The sequence below is a fragment of the Macrotis lagotis genome, chromosome 8, assembly GCF_037893015.1.
Source record: "Macrotis lagotis isolate mMagLag1 chromosome 8, bilby.v1.9.chrom.fasta, whole genome shotgun sequence".
NCBI lineage: Eukaryota > Metazoa > Chordata > Mammalia > Peramelemorphia > Peramelidae > Macrotis > Macrotis lagotis.
In genome coordinates, this window is record NC_133665.1 from 168,379,518 (window position 1) to 168,398,195 (window position 18,678).

Genomic DNA, 18,678 nt, shown 5'->3' on the forward strand with positions numbered 1-18,678 from the left:
AGCATTTATTAAAGGATGCAAAAACAAACATCATAAGTTCAGTGATCAATATAAAACAAATATAGATAATCAATATATTATGGTTAGCCCATAAATCCAGGTAACACTCTCCCATCTACATACACAGTCTTTGTGGGGGAAGAAAAAGACCATATTAACAGAAACTTAACAGAGCAGTATATAACTGGGGACCATTCATGTGCTTGGGTCAACTCACAAGTCTAGACTGCAAAGTTTGATGTCTTTGGTCCCTTACTGAACAATCTGTCACATGAAGTTATCATATGAACCTTCTTCTCTTGTTACGTGCTTTCCATTTGGCTCTTAGTACGTTATTTCTGGGCAAAGCTAGTCCTCGTAAGTCTTTTAAATTGCAGTTGCACTTAAATGGGTGCTAAAGTAATGTTACCCTACAAAAGTGCCAAGCAGTTCCCTAGAGTCATTTAGTTGCCATTTACCTCAAGGTGACCCTTTGTGCAATGAAAACCAGGCCAGTCGATGCTTCATTCAATGGGATGCTCCTCTCTCTCAATCCAGAATAGAGCAATGGAGAGCTCCTACAGTATTCTTGCACTGTGCTAAGTTCTAAGAATACAAGGAAAGGTGGAATATCTGTCCCTCAGTGATATCACAAAAATAACAGTATCATCTAAGAGGTTTCATCTTACTCAAACCATAGATCGTATTATGGAACTATTGTTGAATTGCAAGGGATTTCAGCTCTCTTTCATCAAGAGGGCTCCCAACCTTTTCTTCAGCCAATCTCCAAAGTCACTCCTCTCTTTTTAATAAGAGTTTCCCACATAACAGCTGAAGCAAATATCTTCTCTCAGCTCCTCCTGCCTTCTCAAATGCTCTTGATGGGTTTTTGCAAGTTTCATAGAATTAAATCAGATCCTCTCACTTGGCAACAATTTTTTTTCCTTATGAGGTAAAGAAACTCATCCTTCTGTTATAATGAAACCAACAGTCCTTATTTAATTATCCCATGTTTTCCAAACAGTTATATGATTTCTTTCTTTTTGAGTTTTTTTACTTTTTTACTTTTTTTTTAATTTTTAGGCAATAGGGTTAAGTGACTTGCCCAAGGCCACATAGCTAGGCAATTATTAAGTGTCTGAGGTCGGATTTGAACTCAGGTACTCCTGACTCCAGGGCTGGTACTCTTTCACTGTGCCACCTAGCTGCCCCCTTTTTGATTTTTAAGCTCTAAAAAGTTCCATGCAAATGAGCTGAGGGGCCACAATTCTCTGCACCCTGTTGTTCTTTGTCCTGAAACAGGTACCCTTACTTCTCAGGTACTCCTGACTCCAGAGCCATGCTCTATTCATTGTGCCACCTAGTCACCCCATACTCTTCCTTCTCAACTCATTCTTCCATCCAGTCTGTGTCTCAGTTTTTAATGGAGAAGCTTTTTTCCTCATGCACAATTTTGAATAGTTTTTCATTCACAGCAAATCATTTTCTACCCTTTCCACAATCAAATTGTTCACATCCAAAGAGATCAGTTGTTTCCCTACTTCATGGATCTTTCTTTACACAGCCAAACTGCTCAGTGATGAAATGGGCAGGATCACTTACCACTGTGATCCTTGGACATCCTTTCTTAGTGTCTCAAGTATCTGTCTAAGACTTTAGTCACAAAGAAGATGCTAATAAGCATTGATAGAACCTCTTCACCAGGAACATCCTAACAATGATGAAATCAGAGGTCCTATTTAAAACCAAACCAAACAGAAAATGCAAGTAAAATCCAAGCTCTAGTCATTTCTACTGAGTTGTACAGGTTTGGGGTATGACTTTGTACCTGCCATCTGAGGACCAGGTGACCTGAGTACTGAGATATTGTGGCCTTTTGGGGTGGGGTATGGGGATCTCACTGATGCACAAAAGAGACAAAATTCGCCTTCAGCCTTGTGTAATCAACATTTGTTTATGCAGAAAGGGTTGGGGTATAGAGTCATAAGTAACAACTATGTGGAACTTTCTGAAAAAACTGATTAACCTTTCCAGCAACTTTGATCTAGTGATTCTACCATAGTGCGAATACCTAAAGGAAGGAAAAGATAGACACAAAACCTTCATAATCGCCTAAATAATCATGGCAATACTCTTTGTGTAGAAAAGAACTGGAAACAAAGATTGTGTCCATGGGTTGGTGACCCTTTGTGCAATGAAAACCAGGCCAGTCGATGCTTCATTCAATGGGATGCTCCTCTCTCTCAATCCAGAATAGAGCAATGGAGAGCTCCTACAGTATTCTTGCACTGTACTAAGTTCTAGGAATACAAGGAAAGGTGGAACACCCGTCCCTCAATGATATAACAAAATAACAGTATCATCTGAAAGGTTTCATCTTACTCAAACCATAGAAACCATAGAGTGACTGAATAAAATATTATGGGTGCATAATGGCATATCATTGTGCAGCAAGAATCAGATGTATATTAGAAATTTTTAAATTTTTATTTATTCATTAAATATTTACCTATTACATTTTAAAATCATTTAAAAAATTTGTGTTTCTCTCCTTTTTGCCCTTCCTCTCTCCTTGAGAAGGCAAGTAACTTAATATTAATTATACCTCTGAAGTCATGCAAACCATCCTATAACTACTTTGCAAAAGAAAACAGACCAAAAGACAAGGAAAATAAAGTTTTAAAAAATGTGCTTCAATCTTCATTCCAAGTCCAATAATTCTCTCTCTCTCTGGAAATGGATAGCATTTTTTTTCTCATCAGAAGCCTTTGGAATTGTCTTGTATCTATTGCTGAGAATAATTAAGTCATATACAATTGATAGTATTATTGTTACTGCGTACAATGTTCTCCTGGTTCTGCTCACTTCACTTTGCATCAGTTCCTATAAGTCTTCCTGGGTTCATCTGAAATCATCCTGTTCATGATTTCCAATCACAATATTATTTCATTACAATGACATACCACAATTTGTTCTGTCATTTCTCAATTTGTGGGTTATCCTCTCATTTTCCTATGTCAGAAATTCACAGAATATGAGATTTGTGTACCTAGTGAGATGAGCAGAATCAGGAAAATAATAAGGGAAAAGATCACTTAAAAGATGGTGAATTCTGAATGAGTGGAAAAAAAGTCAAAGATGGTCCTGGAGGATAAATAATGAAACAAGCCTCCTTCCTCAAGGCAGAGACAAAGGTGGAAGACTCCTTGGGCAGAATGTTGGAAATACAATATCAGACATTCTGTATCTGATGAATTTGGTTTAATTTTCCTGTTACGTGACAGGGTTTGATTTAGAAGTAGTAGGCAAGGCATTTCCAATAATGATTGTGATGCCAGTACAAAAAGTCTCAAGAAAAATGTATTTTAATGGTCTAGTACTTAGACTGTCCACTTATATTAATATAATTATACTGCTAGAAGACCTCAACCACATTCTTACTGATAGTATTAAAAAAACCTCAGATTCATGGATTCTTCATAGATTCTCTTGGTAGAGATGGATAAATAAAAACATTTAAAGGATACTTAATCTAGTCCAATCCAATCTAACAAAAAAGTCATTAAAAGACACTGTCCTAGCTACTGGGAATGCAATATAGTCCCTGTCTTCAAAGAGTTAGGTGGTACAGGGGCCTGAGTACTTGTCCTGGAATCAGAAAGACTCCTCTTTCTGAGTTCAAAGGTGACCTCAGACACATACTAGCTAGGTGATCCTGAGCAAATCACTAAACACTATTCCTCATCTATAAAATGATCCAGAAAAAGGAATGGAAAATCACTTCAGCCCAGAAAATCACAAATGGATTCACAAAGAGTCTGAAACAACTGAACAAGGAGCTTACCTTCCAGGGAGGTTGATCATGAAAAACATAAACATACAAAAAAATCAACTAAGGACTCTGAAGGCAGATAAAGGTGATCAGGAAAGTTGGTTTTTATCCTGCCACAAAAGCAGTAAGAAATATAAATTTTACAAAAGTTTTTAATTTCTCTTTGTCCTTCATTTCGAAGAAGACACTGACATCAGGGAGGTGATGCCATGACAGGCACATGAATTGGATTTGAGGGAGGGGGTGTTGTGCTAAGTCACCAGCCTCATTTTCTCCTCCAGAGCCGTCTGGGTCCAGTGGTCAGATAGGAATCAGGATGACTGGAGTTGGCCCTGGATGTGAGGCAATCAGGGTAAGTGACTTGCTCAAGGTCACACAGCTAGTAAGTGTCAGAAGCTGAATTCGCACTCCCATCCTCCTGATTCCAAGGCCAGTGTTCTATTTGTAACCCTCATGAAGAATGCAAACTGATCTTGGAGAGAACAATGGCAGATTATGTTTCAATGTCCATTGCACAAGGGAAGATGTAGAGAAATCCTATGAACTTGACAAATTCTTTTCTTTTTTTTCCTTTATTTTAAGCAAGACAATGGAGTTAAGTGACTTACTCAAGGTAACACAGCTAGGTAATTATTATGTGTCTGAGATGAGATTTGAACTCAGGTCCTCCTGACTCCAGGGCTGGTGCTCTATTCACCATGCCACCTAGCTGCCCCCAAGAACTTGACAAATTAAATAGTTGTATAGATTTCACTGAAGCCAGAGTGGGTTTGTAAGGATAGAATTAGGGATTAGATTTGGGATTTCATCAGTATAGAAAGCTCCCAGGTAAGGAAACTATCTTTATCAAAATAGAATGACACTTTCTTACACTTTAGCCAGCTGCCTAGAGGTTAATTTGAGACATTATATGACTTATCCAGGATCACACTGCCAAGTTGCATGAATCAGGGTAAAACTCAAAAACAAGTTTTTTGTGGCTTTAAGGTTGGCTTTGTATCTACAATACCACTTTGTCACTACTATACCACTCCTATACCAGTGCTGCTGGGTGCATGGGCCAAGGGTCAAAATAATGATATCATAAAAGGTTTGACATTAAAAATGAAAAAGGCAAATTCCTGTAGGTAACTGAGGAGCCACATGCTTGTTTGTCATGAAAATTTGGGTGATTGCTGGGTGTACGAGGCTGGATATGGGCTTGGGTGCTCCTGGCTCCAGGGCTGGTGCTCCGCCCACTGCGCCACCTGGCCATATCTACAATTATTACTATTATTTTTTTAATTTTAATTTTAATTTTTTTCTCTCCCCTTTATTGCTCAAGTGAGTCTATATTTTGGGGGGAGGAGGGGGTACTTTGTTTACTCTTAAACAAGAATATTTTATTAATGTATAAAAACATTGTACAAAATAAGAATAAATAAATATTAAATTACAAAAAAAAGAGAAAAGAATCAGAAAATCTTAGATTAGGCTAGTGCCAAATAGGACCATGGTTTTTTAAAAAAAATCAAATAAAACAAATTGGAAAGTGCTAGTTACAGGGATAGCTCATTTTTTTGGTGAGGTATCTGTAAAAATTGAGCTTATCACCCTGTTCTACCAAGTATCTACCTAAAAGTAAGAATATATTGATTATATTTATAATCGTTCCACTCAAATCTTTTAAAAAAAGAAATTAACTGAAAAAGGGAGAAATGGACAAATTCAATTCACTCTATTTCCTTAAATTCAGTCAAAGGGTTGTTATTAAAAGGAGGCAGAAAAATTGCAGAAACTGCTTCAGTCAACAAACCCTTGAAGCAGAGAAGGGCAGTGTGGTTTGAACACAAATTCAATTGGAAATATCTGTCTGCCAATATATATAGAGAGAGTCTGTACATGGACCCCAGATGATAGCTGCATGACCTTGGATAAATTACATTTTTTTTTTGCAAGGCAGTGGGGTTAAGTGGCTTGCCCAAAGACACACAACTAGGTAATTATGAAGTGTCTGAGACTGGATTTGAACTCAGGTCCTCCTGACTCCACGGCTTGTGCTCTATCCACTGCACCACCTAGCCACCCCGAACCTCAGTTTCCTCAACTGTAAAACAGAGATGACAGGGCCTACTTAACTCAATTGTTGTCAGAGCCATATGAAATCATAATTTTAAAGTCGTTTGCAAATCTCAAATGCTTTATAAGTGTGAATTATTACTATTATAATCCAGGCCCTGTTGTTTTGACCAAAGGTTTGGGACTTACATGGACCAGAGCTGACCTCAGGAGTCTGACCCTGACTCTGTAGAAGTTAAATTGTTTCTTTGGTTCCTAATCTTAAACTGGAGTTCTCTATGAAAATCTCTAAATATACTTACAATCGATCTCATATTATGGAGGGGCAATGTAGTCTATTGGATATACTTGGCAACTCTCTCAGACATAGGTTGCAGAACAGATGCAATTTCCTCACTGGAAGGTCACTGAATTGATGAAACTACAAGTTGGAACAAAAAGACTTAGTTTTTCAAATTATGGGTTTTGTGGTCATATTGTATGGATAGATTTTTGAGTTATTTTGAAGAGGGGAAGCCCCCAAATAAAAAAAAAGGAAATCTCACTGGCAATGCCAGTACTCAAAATGATAGCTAAGAATCAGTACCAATGACCTATATGCCTATTGTCTTATTTTTAGAAACATTTCATGATAATGGTCTATGCATGCATCAAAGGTATCCTTAATTAAAAGGGAACAGACAGGCTTTTGCAAATGATTTTCAGCAGCAGACCCTATCTTCCCAAAGACATAAAGAGATGTAGAGATTATAAGATCCCATTGTTCCTGTATTTATTTAAGATTAAAGAATTTGACAAGTTATTTCATATTTAAAAATTTTATATATGTAAATTATATATGACATATTTTTATATATGTATATATAAATTTTAAAATATTACTCAACAGATAAAATTAGGGCTATTACTTTGCTCAATAATCCACTGAGCTTCAAGAACAATAAAATGGGAAAGATAAGACATCGCTTCAAGAAAATGAGGGCTATCAAGAGAATGCTTCACGCAAAAATGAGCATGATAAAGACATTCAGCGGTAGGCCTTAATAGAAGCAAAAGACATTAAGAAGAGGCTGGCAATATAACACCGCTAATTACAGTAGTCTGGTTTCTGCTCTAGCTCCAGACATACTGGAGAATAGAGTCAGGTGGGACCTAAGAAGCTTTGCTCACAGTCAAGCTTTTGAGGGTGATTGCATTGCAGCTGAACTATTTAAAACCCTAAAAGATGATATTGTTGAAATGTTATATTCAATAGGCTAGCAAATCTGGAAAGCTCAGCAGTGGCCACTGGATTAAAAAAGACCAGTTTATATCCCAATCCTAATGAAAGGCAATGCCAAATAATGTTTTTTTTTTAGTATTTATAGGGGTGGCTAGGTGGATAGAGCACCGGCCCTGGAGTCAGGAGTACCTGGGTTCAAATCCGGTCTCAGACACTTCATAATTACCTAGCTGTGTGGCCTTGGGTAAGTCACTTAACCCCATTTGCCTTGCAAAAACCTAAAAAAAAGTATTTATTTTTCCAACTACATGCAAAAATAGTTTTCAACAATCATTTTTGCTAAGGTTTTGAGTTTCACATTTTATTCCCGTCCTCTCCTTGACAGAAAGCAGTCCAATAGTGGTTAGATGTGTGTAACTATGTTAAATATATATATTATATTATATATCCATAGTAATCATGTGAAAGAAAAATCAAATAGAAATGGGAAAAAATGGGAGAGAAAAATAACACTATATAAGAGAACTTTTAAAAATTAAAGATAGCAAGCTTTGGTAGGTATTTAAACTCATAGTTCCTTCTCTGGCTATGGAGGGTATTTTCCATCACAAGTCTTTTAGAATTGTCTTTGATTATTGTGCTGCTAAAATGAACAGGTCCATCATAGTTGATCATCACGCAATGTTGTTTTTGTTATGTACAGTGTTCTTCTTTCCACATCGGTTCATAATTTCAAATAATGTTCCAATTACCAAATAATTGCATTGATTTCACACAGCAGCTAGATTAGACTAAGATTCGGCCATTTGCTTTCAGTAATATGTAAACTGAGAATACCAGGCTGGCTCTGAGAGGCAGAGGAACTTGAGACCAGTTGCCACCATTCACTGGATCCACGAAGAAAGCAAGGGAGTTCGAGGAAAAAAAAAATCCACCTCATTGTCCCCACTAAAGCCTTTGACGGGGAGATTTCATTAAAAACGTGGCATGTTCTCAAACAGAGAGAAGAACCAGGCCATTTTACTCGTCTCCAAGGAATCTTCATGGGGCTCAAAAGCAACAGTTAGAATTAGACATGGAACAACGGATGGATTTAAGATTGGGGAAGGAGTACGACAAGGTTGAATAATGCCACCTAATTTATTTAATTTATATGCAAAGTATATTATGTGAAATGCCAGAATAGATGAATCAAAGCTAGAATTAAGTTTCTGGGGAGAGATTTTCTTATGATAGCACTCTGATAGCAGAAAGTGAGGAAGGATTGAGAAGAGTCTTGATCAAGGTGAAAAGGGAAGTGTAAAAACTGACTTGGAACTTAACATTACAAATAACAAAGAAAGATCATGCCAACGGATCCCATCACTTCCTAGTAAATGGAAGGAGAAAAATAATGGAAGCTTTAAGATTTTATAATCTTGGGCTCAAAGATCACTTCAGATGGTGATTACAGCAATGGAATTAAAGGACACCTTATCCTTGAAAGGAAAGGTATTTAAATCTGGACAGCATACTCAAAAGTAGAGACATCACTTTAATGACTATGGTTTTTATGGTCAAAACTACTATTTCTAGTGGTACTGCATGCATGACTTTGAAAGTTGAACCATAAGGAAAACTGTTTGAACTGTGGTGCTAGAGGACTTCTTTGAGTCCTTCGGACAGCAAGGAGATGAAATCATTCGATAGTTAAAGACATTAATTCATAATACTCATTGGAAGAACAAATTCTAAAACTAAAACAAAACCTCTGGCCACCCAATGAGAAGACAGAATTCATGGGAAAAGATTCTGAGATTGGGAAAGATTGAAAACAAAAGGAAAAGGGGATGAGAGAGGATGAGATGGAGAGATAGTGTCATGAAACCAGTGAACTTGGACAGACTTCAAGAGATAGTGAAGGATAGAAGGGCCTGGCATGCCATGGTCCATGGAGTCATGAAGATTCAGACACTACTAAATGAATGAACAACATATTTCAGTTGTGTTTAACTCTTTGTGTCCCCATGTGGCAAAGATACTGCAGTGGTTTGCCATTTCCTTCTCCAGTTCATTTAACAGTTGAGGAAACTGAGGTAAGGAGGGTTAAGAGACCTGCCCAGGACCACACAGCTAGGGAATGTTTGATTTTGCAGTTGAGCTGGCAATGATGAATCTTGTTGATTCCAAGCCCCATCCTCTACCTGCTCAGCTACCATCTTGCCTCACAGATGCACATACAGATAGACATGCATACATAATCATCTACCCACTAATACCAAGCAGAGTTGAATAAAGGTACCAGGGGAGGGGAATGGTATAAATAACAGCTTATCATTGATTAGATAACTATTAGACAAACTTCTTTCCAAAATTAACATTAACATCCTCTGAAATCAAAGTTCAGTTGGAACACTCTTAAAGCAATCGTCACTACCCAATGCCATCTTAATCTCCAACTCTTTCCCAAGGTATGCCCTCTCCAAGGAAGATTCAAAAGTTGTCTTCCCTTAGGGGGAGATGACACTAGATTGCAGATGTGTTTGATTCTTAGAACTGTAGCTCCCAAGACCCACTGGTATATTTGCCTATAATAATCTCTCACAAATATTCACAGCATCAGTGGGGAAAGGGGTCATACAAGAGAGTGATATAATGATGGGGCTCACACCACGTAGTCAAAGCAATTCAGTTCAAACATTGTAGGACCCTGCTGTCATCCCCATTATTATGTTTGTCACCCCTGTTCATAGAATCTTTGGTGATCAGATCCCTCAGTCAGAATCCTCTCTGTCCTTCTTGATGCACAGAGCTCATGTTCCTCAATTTTTTGCCTTTTCCCTACTGGGAACCTGACTCCTACTAGGCAGGTAACTCTGCTGAAAGGTGTCATGGCTAATGGGCATATGGGTGTGTGAAGCAATACAAATCCCCTTTCTCCCACTTCTCCCCTGTTAGATCTCCCACTAATCAGAGCTGTCTCTTTCCTTAACTGACTGCCCTGGAGAATGGAACTCGCTTTTTAAATGGCAATGGAGGCTATGAGCAATTTTTTAGCCATTCAGTTATTTGGTGACCCTCTAACTCCACCATGCTGAAGTAAAGGGGTAACAAAATATAAAGTGGACTTTATACTTTGAGACCTTAATACCTTATTGTCTGTTTTCTACTTCCTTACCTTCTGTCATTTCATCAACTGGGGTGGAGAGAAAAAAATGGATTAGAGCTACTAATCAACTATATAGTTCTGGAACCATAATATGAGCAACAAAAATGTAGAATAATCCTAATAAAAAGGTACAAGACTATATCATGTTTACAAAGCATAAGATCGATGACCCATAAGGTAACTATATAAATATTAATACTATTTTGACAAAAGAAAAAAAATCTGATAGCTATTCTTCCAACACATGAAAACCGGTGAAAAGCCCACATAAACAAGTTTGAAGCAAGTAGGCATTGTTTCACTAAGCAATAGAAAAAGCTGACAACAGTCAAATTGAATTGGTTTTTTTAAATATAACTCAAAGTGTTATCTTCAGAATGGGAATCCAAAGGCAGAGGACAATGAAATGGAAGGATTTATAATTGCAAGCTCCAGGTCATCACCACCAGGAATGACAGGAGCCGAGACTCAGTGCAGATCATAAAGGCATGGGAGAAATTGTACCATATCACTGCAGGTTTAAAAAAATGAGCTCCCATAAAACAAAGGTGTCAAATATGTGTGATCTGGGTCACATGTGATCCATACCACTCCCTAGTGCCCTTCCAACCAGAGGTAGCTAGGAATTAATTAAAATGTAATTAGGAATTACTAGACAAAAGAAATTAAGGTATAATAAAATATAAATAATGTATTTTACAGACACGTCAATCCTAGATCATTCGGTTCATTTCTGGGGATGTGATGAGGGTATTTTCAGAGAGACAATTTGCAATCTAAGTCTGATATTCTATCCATCTGTGTAGTCCGTGGGATTATCAAAGAATAATAGCAGGAGAGGAATTCATCCCATCACTGTTTCTTTCTGAACTACAAGATGATTTATAAGGGATAACAATAGCACTGACTTGGTGCCGGAATATTTGAAAGTCCTCTACATGTGTATCTCTTGACTTTGAAAGTTCTGTGCTCATTATTGGTGCTATATTCATTTTATGGATGAGGAGAATGAAGTGATTTGTCCTTGATGGCCCAGCTAGTGAGGGACAGGGGTAGGTCTGGAACTGAGGAATCCCAGAGCCCCATCCACAATGGCATGCTGCCTCTAATGAAACCATGAAGTCATTAAACTTTTAGGGTAAATGTCATCCTTAGCCCATTGCAACCTTGTATTGTCCTGATTGGGGGAGGAGTGGGGAGGAGAGGAATCCACCCTTCCATTGCTCTTTAATTTAAAATAGTTGCTTTTTATTAAGGGAGAGAGCATGGGGGAGGGGTGAAAAGTCAAACTCGGAACATTGCAAGTTTGAGCAGTTAGGGGGTTTGTGTATGAAAGTTCTCAGGGATGTTTACAGCTTGAAAAGCAAGCCGCCACTTGCACATTTCGGAGTTGGCATCATTATGGGAAGGTCTTTTGGCAGTGGGACCGTCCTGAAACACTAGCAGATGTGGCTTCCCTTAGCCTCGACTGACCCCAGGGGCCTCAGCAAGCCTCCATTTGCACGGTGCCTTTAGTGCTCTGAGTTGGCTTCATTCTCCCTTTAGGCCAAGGCATGGAACAAGAGCAAAACAGAGGTCTTTTTCTTTCTCCCTTCTTTCTCTCTCTTCTTTCTTTCCTTCTTTATTCCTGCCGTCCTTTTTTCTTTCTCCCTTCTTCTTGCCCTTGCTCCCACCTTTTCTCTCTCTCTCTCTCTCTCTCTCTCTTTCTTTCTTTCTTTCTTTCTTTCTTTCTTTCTTTCTTTCTTTCCTGTCTTTCTCTTTTCCTCTTTCTCTCTCCCTCCCTCCCTTCTTTCCTCCCTTCTTTCCTTCCTTCTTTCCTTCCTTCTTTCCTTCCTTCCTTCCTTCCTTCCTTCCTTCCTTCCTTCCTTCCTTCCTTCCTTCCTTCCTTCCTTCCTTCCTTCCTTCCTTCCTCCCTCCCTCCCTCCCTCCTCTCTCCCTCCCTTCTGTCTCTCTCTCTCTCATTCTCTCTCTCTCTCTCTCATTCTCTCTCTCTCTCTCTCTCTCTCTCTCTCTCTCCTCCTGAATCATCTTCATGGCTTCTGTGGGGGGTGGGGGGAGATCAGTGCCAAGCCCAGGAGCACCTTATCTTGTGGAATGCCAGGACAAGAATGGTCCCAGGCCTTTCTCCCTGAGCCTCATGAAAGGTGCTGACAGATGTCAGTTTTAGCGTGGTCATTAGCCCGCTTCTCATACACCACCTGATGTCCCTGGGTCACATCTTTTCTTTCAGCCTTTTCTCATTACACTTCAGATCTGGTTTTTTGAATACACTTTTGAAGAAACCTGAGAGCTAGTTTAGAAATCCAAGGAGAAGAGAGCTTAAAATCGATGAAACTCAAATGCCAATTTGACCTTCCCCTTTGTGCCGGCAGCCAATAGATGTGAGCGTTAGATGCTAAACATTTTTCTGTAATGTAGGATACAGTATGATTCTTTTAAAAATTCATTATTTATGCAAAGCACAGTTGCACATCTGTCTAACCCTCTCCATCACTGAGCTTTATGAACTCCTAAATTCAATTTCTTACCCTTAAAAAATGTCAGAAATGTCTAGAAATATTGACTTACCTTAAAGAATGGCTCATAAACCCCATTAGCCTGTAACACATGATACTGCTTTCTTTTCTTTCTTTCTTTAATTTAATTTTAATTTTCTTTTTTGTTATGAGCTTATGTCCAAATGAGAAAAAAGTATCATGTGATCAAAGCAATGAACACATGATACTCCCCCAAACCCACATTCTTACATATTGTAGCAATGATGGATTCAGTGACAGGGAGCACAAAGAAATACTAGGGTCAGAACTATGTTTTGGATTAAATCAGCCTGTAGACAGCCAATGGGAAGCTTTGAGACATGACCCACAGTCTTCCAGACTCCCAGCCCCAAGGCAACTATTCATTGTTGCCTTTATCAGTTGTCTTAACAGCATTGGGACATGGGGTAAGGAGACTGGAGAAGTGGGTAGATGGTGAATTCTGGAGTCAGGAAGTCTTGGGTCCAAGCTCCACTCTGTCCTGACTCATAGTGGCTCAGGGACCACGGACACATTTTTCACCCTCTCCAGCGCCCCAGGCAACTTTTTCAGACGATAGATTACAGATGAGTTGCCAATCTACATCAACTGAGGGACTTTTCACACTGGGGGCTCACTGCACTGATGAAAGCACAAGTCTAGATTGAAAAACAAAATGAAACCACAAATAAAAACCAAACTGGGATAAGTACTTTTCTGCTGACACAAATACAAATGTTCTGTCTATTTCTCAGGAGAATGCCCTATTCTTAGCAACTACAAGGTGACCTGTGTATGGGTTAGAAAACATCTGGTCAAAGGAGAAACTTTTTCACAATGAATAAAAATGGTTTTACCCTACCCTTTCCATCTTAGCATGGAATAGGGAATGGTTTGGGGTAGGAGGGAGAATTAGTTTAACTTAACTTCTTTTTAAAAACTTGCATATATATATTATATATATATATATATACCTAAATATATAATATAAATAAATATTACATTATTGCACAATGTTATACAAATAATTTTATCAAATATAATTATAAATATAATATAATACATAAAACCAATGCTGCCAAGATTAGAAGGAAAAGAGAAAAATGAGAAACAAATTTCACAACTAGAGGTTGTGATAAAGGTCTCACTTCTAAAATATATGGAGAATTTTGGGGGTGCTTTTTACAAGGCAAAGGGATTAAGTGACTTGCCCAAGGTCACACAGCTAAGCAAGTATTAAGTGTCTGAGTCTGGGCCTCCTGATTCCAGGACCAGTTTTCTATTGGCTGTGCCACCTAACTGTCTCCTCATTGAATCAAATTTATAATGTAATAAGACATTCCCCAACTGATAAATGGTCAAAGGAGATGAAAGGCAGTTTTTGAATGAAGAAATTAAAGCTATATATGTATATATAAATAATCATATGAAAAAATGCTCCAAATAATTACTAATTAAGGAAATGAGAATTAAAACACCTCATACTTACCAGATTGACTAAGATGACAAAAAGGGAAAACAATGTTGGAGAGGTCATGGGAGGACTGGGACATTAATGCATTTTTGGTGGAGTTGTGAACTGATCCAACTATTCTGGAGAGCAATATGGAACTATTCCCAAAAGAGCAATACAGCCAATCATTCCCTTTGTTTGACCCAGCAATATCAACCTATATCCAGAAGAAATCATAACAAATGGGAAAAGTCCCTCATGTTCCAAAATATTCATAGCAGCTCTTTATGTAGTGGCAAAGAATTGGAAATTGAGGGAGTGTCCATCCATTGGGCACTGGCTGAACAAGTTCTGGTACATGAATGTTATGGCATACTATTGTTCTATAAGAAACCAGGAATGGTTGCACTTAGAGATGTGTGGAATGAATTACAGGAACTGATGCTGGATGAAGTGAGCGGAACCAAGAGAAAAATGTACACGTTTAGAACAACACTGTAGGATGATCAACCTTGATAGCTGTAGCTCCCCTCAGAGCTAGAATATCCCTGGGAGACCTGCTTATGGACAATGCTATCCACATCTAGAGGAATAAAGATAAGATATAAATAAATATAATAAAGATAAAATCAAACCAAACCAAACCAAAAATCTTACAGAATCTGAATAAATACTATATTCACTTCTAAAAATTTTTCTTATGTTTTTCTTTCCTATCTCATGGTTTTTTTCCTTTTCCCTTAACCCTAATTCCTCATTCATGTTAAACACATGTTAAACACAAATGTGTGTGTACAATATTCACTAGACTGTTCACCATTGAGGAAAGGAAAGGAGCATGGAAGGAAATCATTGTAAATAAAAATATGCATAGGCTTATGGATGAATGTTGAAAAACTTTCATAACATGTAATTGGAAAAATAAAATAAAATATCTATTAGGAAAAGAAGAATAAAAAAGAAAAGGGGGTGTGGTAGAATTCTTTTTAGCAAAACAAACACAGCAGCCAAGATTGACAGTTTAGGAAATGTTCCTAAACCCATCGTTCCTCATTTCCAAAAAAGAAAAGAGGTAAAATACATTTTCCATCTTTTCTTTGGGGTCAAGTATGATCATTATAACTTCACAACATTCCTTATGGTTGTTGTTATTTCTACCACATACATTGCTGTAAGTATTGTTGTCTTGACTTCTATATGTATCTTCTTTGACAACACATTTTTGAGGCACAGTTTGTCATTCTGCAGGGCAATTCTGGAAGCATATCGTGGTAAGGATGAGATTGAATTGTCATCATTGCAAGATGGTGGTCCATTTTATGAATAAATACTTCCTATCACATAAAGCAATCCCAGGTTGGAATGGGTTGTCTCAGGGGGTGGTGAGTTCCCCATCATTGGGCTTCTTTTAGTAGAGATTAGCTGATAACTTGATGAATATATTGTAGATTCTGTGATCCTTTCACTCATTTTAGGGGGAACCTCTTACTAGTCTCATGTTGTCCACAAAGTGAAGGGTAGAGCAAATTCTTCCTTAGAAGAATACAATAAGAAAGGAAATAATAATCATAATAATAATAATAATAATGATAACTGGTATTTTTTCAGCACTCTCACAAAGCACTTTACTAACACTATCTCACAACCACCTTGTGAGGTAGACATTATTATCTCTCTTTTACAGATGAGAAAACAGAGATTGAGAAGAGTTAAGTGATTTACCACATAACACTTAGCTAATAAATTATCTGAGGCAGGATCTTCCGAGTCAGAATGAAGGCTTTAACTCTTAGCTGTTTCCTACAGAAAGGATCTGGGATCCTTATATCATCTCTCTGATACATGGTACAGACATTGATTTTTCCGGCTAGCAGTGCTGACCAATTCTCTTCCTATTCATGTTGACTGACATTTTAAGAAGGAAGAAAAGGAGACTTGTAGTGATTTGGACTGAGCTATCAAGTAGTCCTCGGATGGTCAGCCTGCGTAGGATATGAAATAAGCATTGGTGATGTGGGAATGGCCTATGATTTGGCATTGGGGGGACTTGTAGCAACAAGAATGACATGTAAGTCATCCTGTTATTGCATAATTTTGATTTCCTCTATCAGAACTATATATTTTGGAAGTTTTTCCATCTATGTAACTTGGAGATTATGAGTATTTTGGATCATGCTAAATATCAAAAACATAGTTCTTAAGTTCTGGTAAATCAATGTGGGAAATGGTTTGGACTATGATAATGGGTTAGCCAGTCCGTCAGCCAGTCCACAAGCAGCTGTTAAGTGCTTTGTTGTTGTAGCTGCTATTTTTCAGTTGTGTCCAAGTCTTCGTGACCTCATTTGGGCTTTTTCTTAGCAGAGCCATTTCCTTTCTTGTTCATTTTACAGATGAGGAAACTGAGGCAAACATGGTTAGGTGACTTGCCCAAGGTCATACAGTTAAGAAGTATCTAAGATCACATTTGAACTTAGAAAGATGAGTCTTCCTGATTCTAGGTCTGACACTGTATCTATTGCTTCACCTAGCTGGCTCTGAACCCCTCTCATTCAAATCCGATTCATGTGCTTGTCATGACATCACTTCCCTGATGTCACGGTCTTCTTTGAGAATGAAGGACAAACTTTATTCTGCAACTAATTCCAGTTCAATATATCTAGGATATTTTGAGGACTGCATTAATAGTATGAGAATTTGTCATTTGACAGACTAGGAAAGATAGTAAAGTTCTAATGTTTCATTTTTTGCCATCAGACTATGACTTGCTAGATATTTGATGGGTGCTAAGTTTTTAATAGCCTGAAGTGTCCCACCCATATTAATCATTAAATCTGACTTCTTAAGAATATACAATTTCCAGTGGAAATATTCTGGTCCTAAATTGCCATCATGAATCCCTATGTGTCTACAAATAAATCAGCAAGTCTTAGTGATTTATTCAATGCTTATCTATTAATATATGTTGTTGGAAAAGTTTGGCCAATGTTGCTCATGGATGACCTTTGGATGCCATCCTTGGACCTTAATTATTTCATTAGTTCTTTTCAGAACTAGGCCATTTTTATTCCATTTGACATGCCTAATTGCCTGTACTGTTAATTGATGAAATATTTCTCTAGATTTTCTATCTACTTGCCATGTTCTTTAAAATCTGTACAAGCTGATGCATAAAGCAAAGAGCAAAACTAGCAAATAATTTATACTTTAACATCTCTGTTGTAAAACTGAGTGATTTTAAAATCTTAAGAACTCAGATCAATGCAATAATCATCTTTAATTCCAGTTTGACGATGAAAAATGCTGCCCACCTCATGACAAAGAAGTGATGGACTAGCATGCAAAATGAGACATACTTTTTTGATATGAACAAATTTCTCTGTCTAAATATGAGTATAAGTAAGAAGGATTTCATATTTTTTAAATGGGAGAGGTGAGAATGAGAAAAAGATAAATGACTGATCATTTAAAAATCAATTAGCAAAAAAGAAACAGGCAGTTCCTGTCCTTTAAAAACGTGTATTAATCCTTTTCCTCCCTTTTTTTGGCATGGAAGTGCTAAACCTTCTATAGCTCTACCTTAGGGTGATGGTGGGAGAGAGATAAAAGAGAATAAGAATTCATATCCTATCCTAGGTTCTAGGCTTTAAAAATATTTGATCTTCACATCAGCTGGGGCTGGTGGTAGTGGTGGGGTGCTGCTGGGGGTTATGTTATTATTATGCCATCTTACAATTAAGGAAACTGAAGCAAATAGGGTTAAGTGATTTGCCAAGTTAGTAAGTATCTGAGCAGGATTTGAATTCAAGTCTTCCTGACTCCATGTCCAATGCTATATTCACTGCTTCATCATTAGCTCCAAAGAAATTCTAAGTTTTGTAAATATTGTAAGAATCTTTGTAGGCATACTTTTTCAAATCCTTTTCCTTTTCTTCACCTTCCTCTTCCTCCCTCGTTCTTGCTTCTCTTTATCTCCCTCCTCCTCCTCTTTCTCCTTTTTCTTTTCCTTTTCCTCCTCCAAATCCTTACATCCATACATACATACTTACCTCTTTACGCAATATGTCCCTCACCCATAAAATGCAAAGTCTGGGGTCAAGGGCTCTTCTTACTTTTTGTCTCTATGCCAAGCCTAGACTCTGAGCCAGAATGGATGCTTAAGAAATTGATCTGATTGGACGGTTTATGATATCTCATTTTAAAAATTAAAAGTCAGATCTAGACTCACCATAATCACTGGTCTGCTGTCTCCTTCTTTGTTCCTAAGGTCACCAAATTCATTTCCCATTTAGAGTTGGGACTAACCCAACTGCCCTATCTCCTCTTGAACTGAGAAGAGCAGAGAATGGCTCCAAAAAAGAGGAAGCTCATTCATCACGAAGTTTTTAAGAGCTTAAGACAAGTTGTTTCATCAAGATGACTGTACCAGCAAATCTACCCTCTGAAAGTGGTATGTCTGAGATGTCTGGGCAA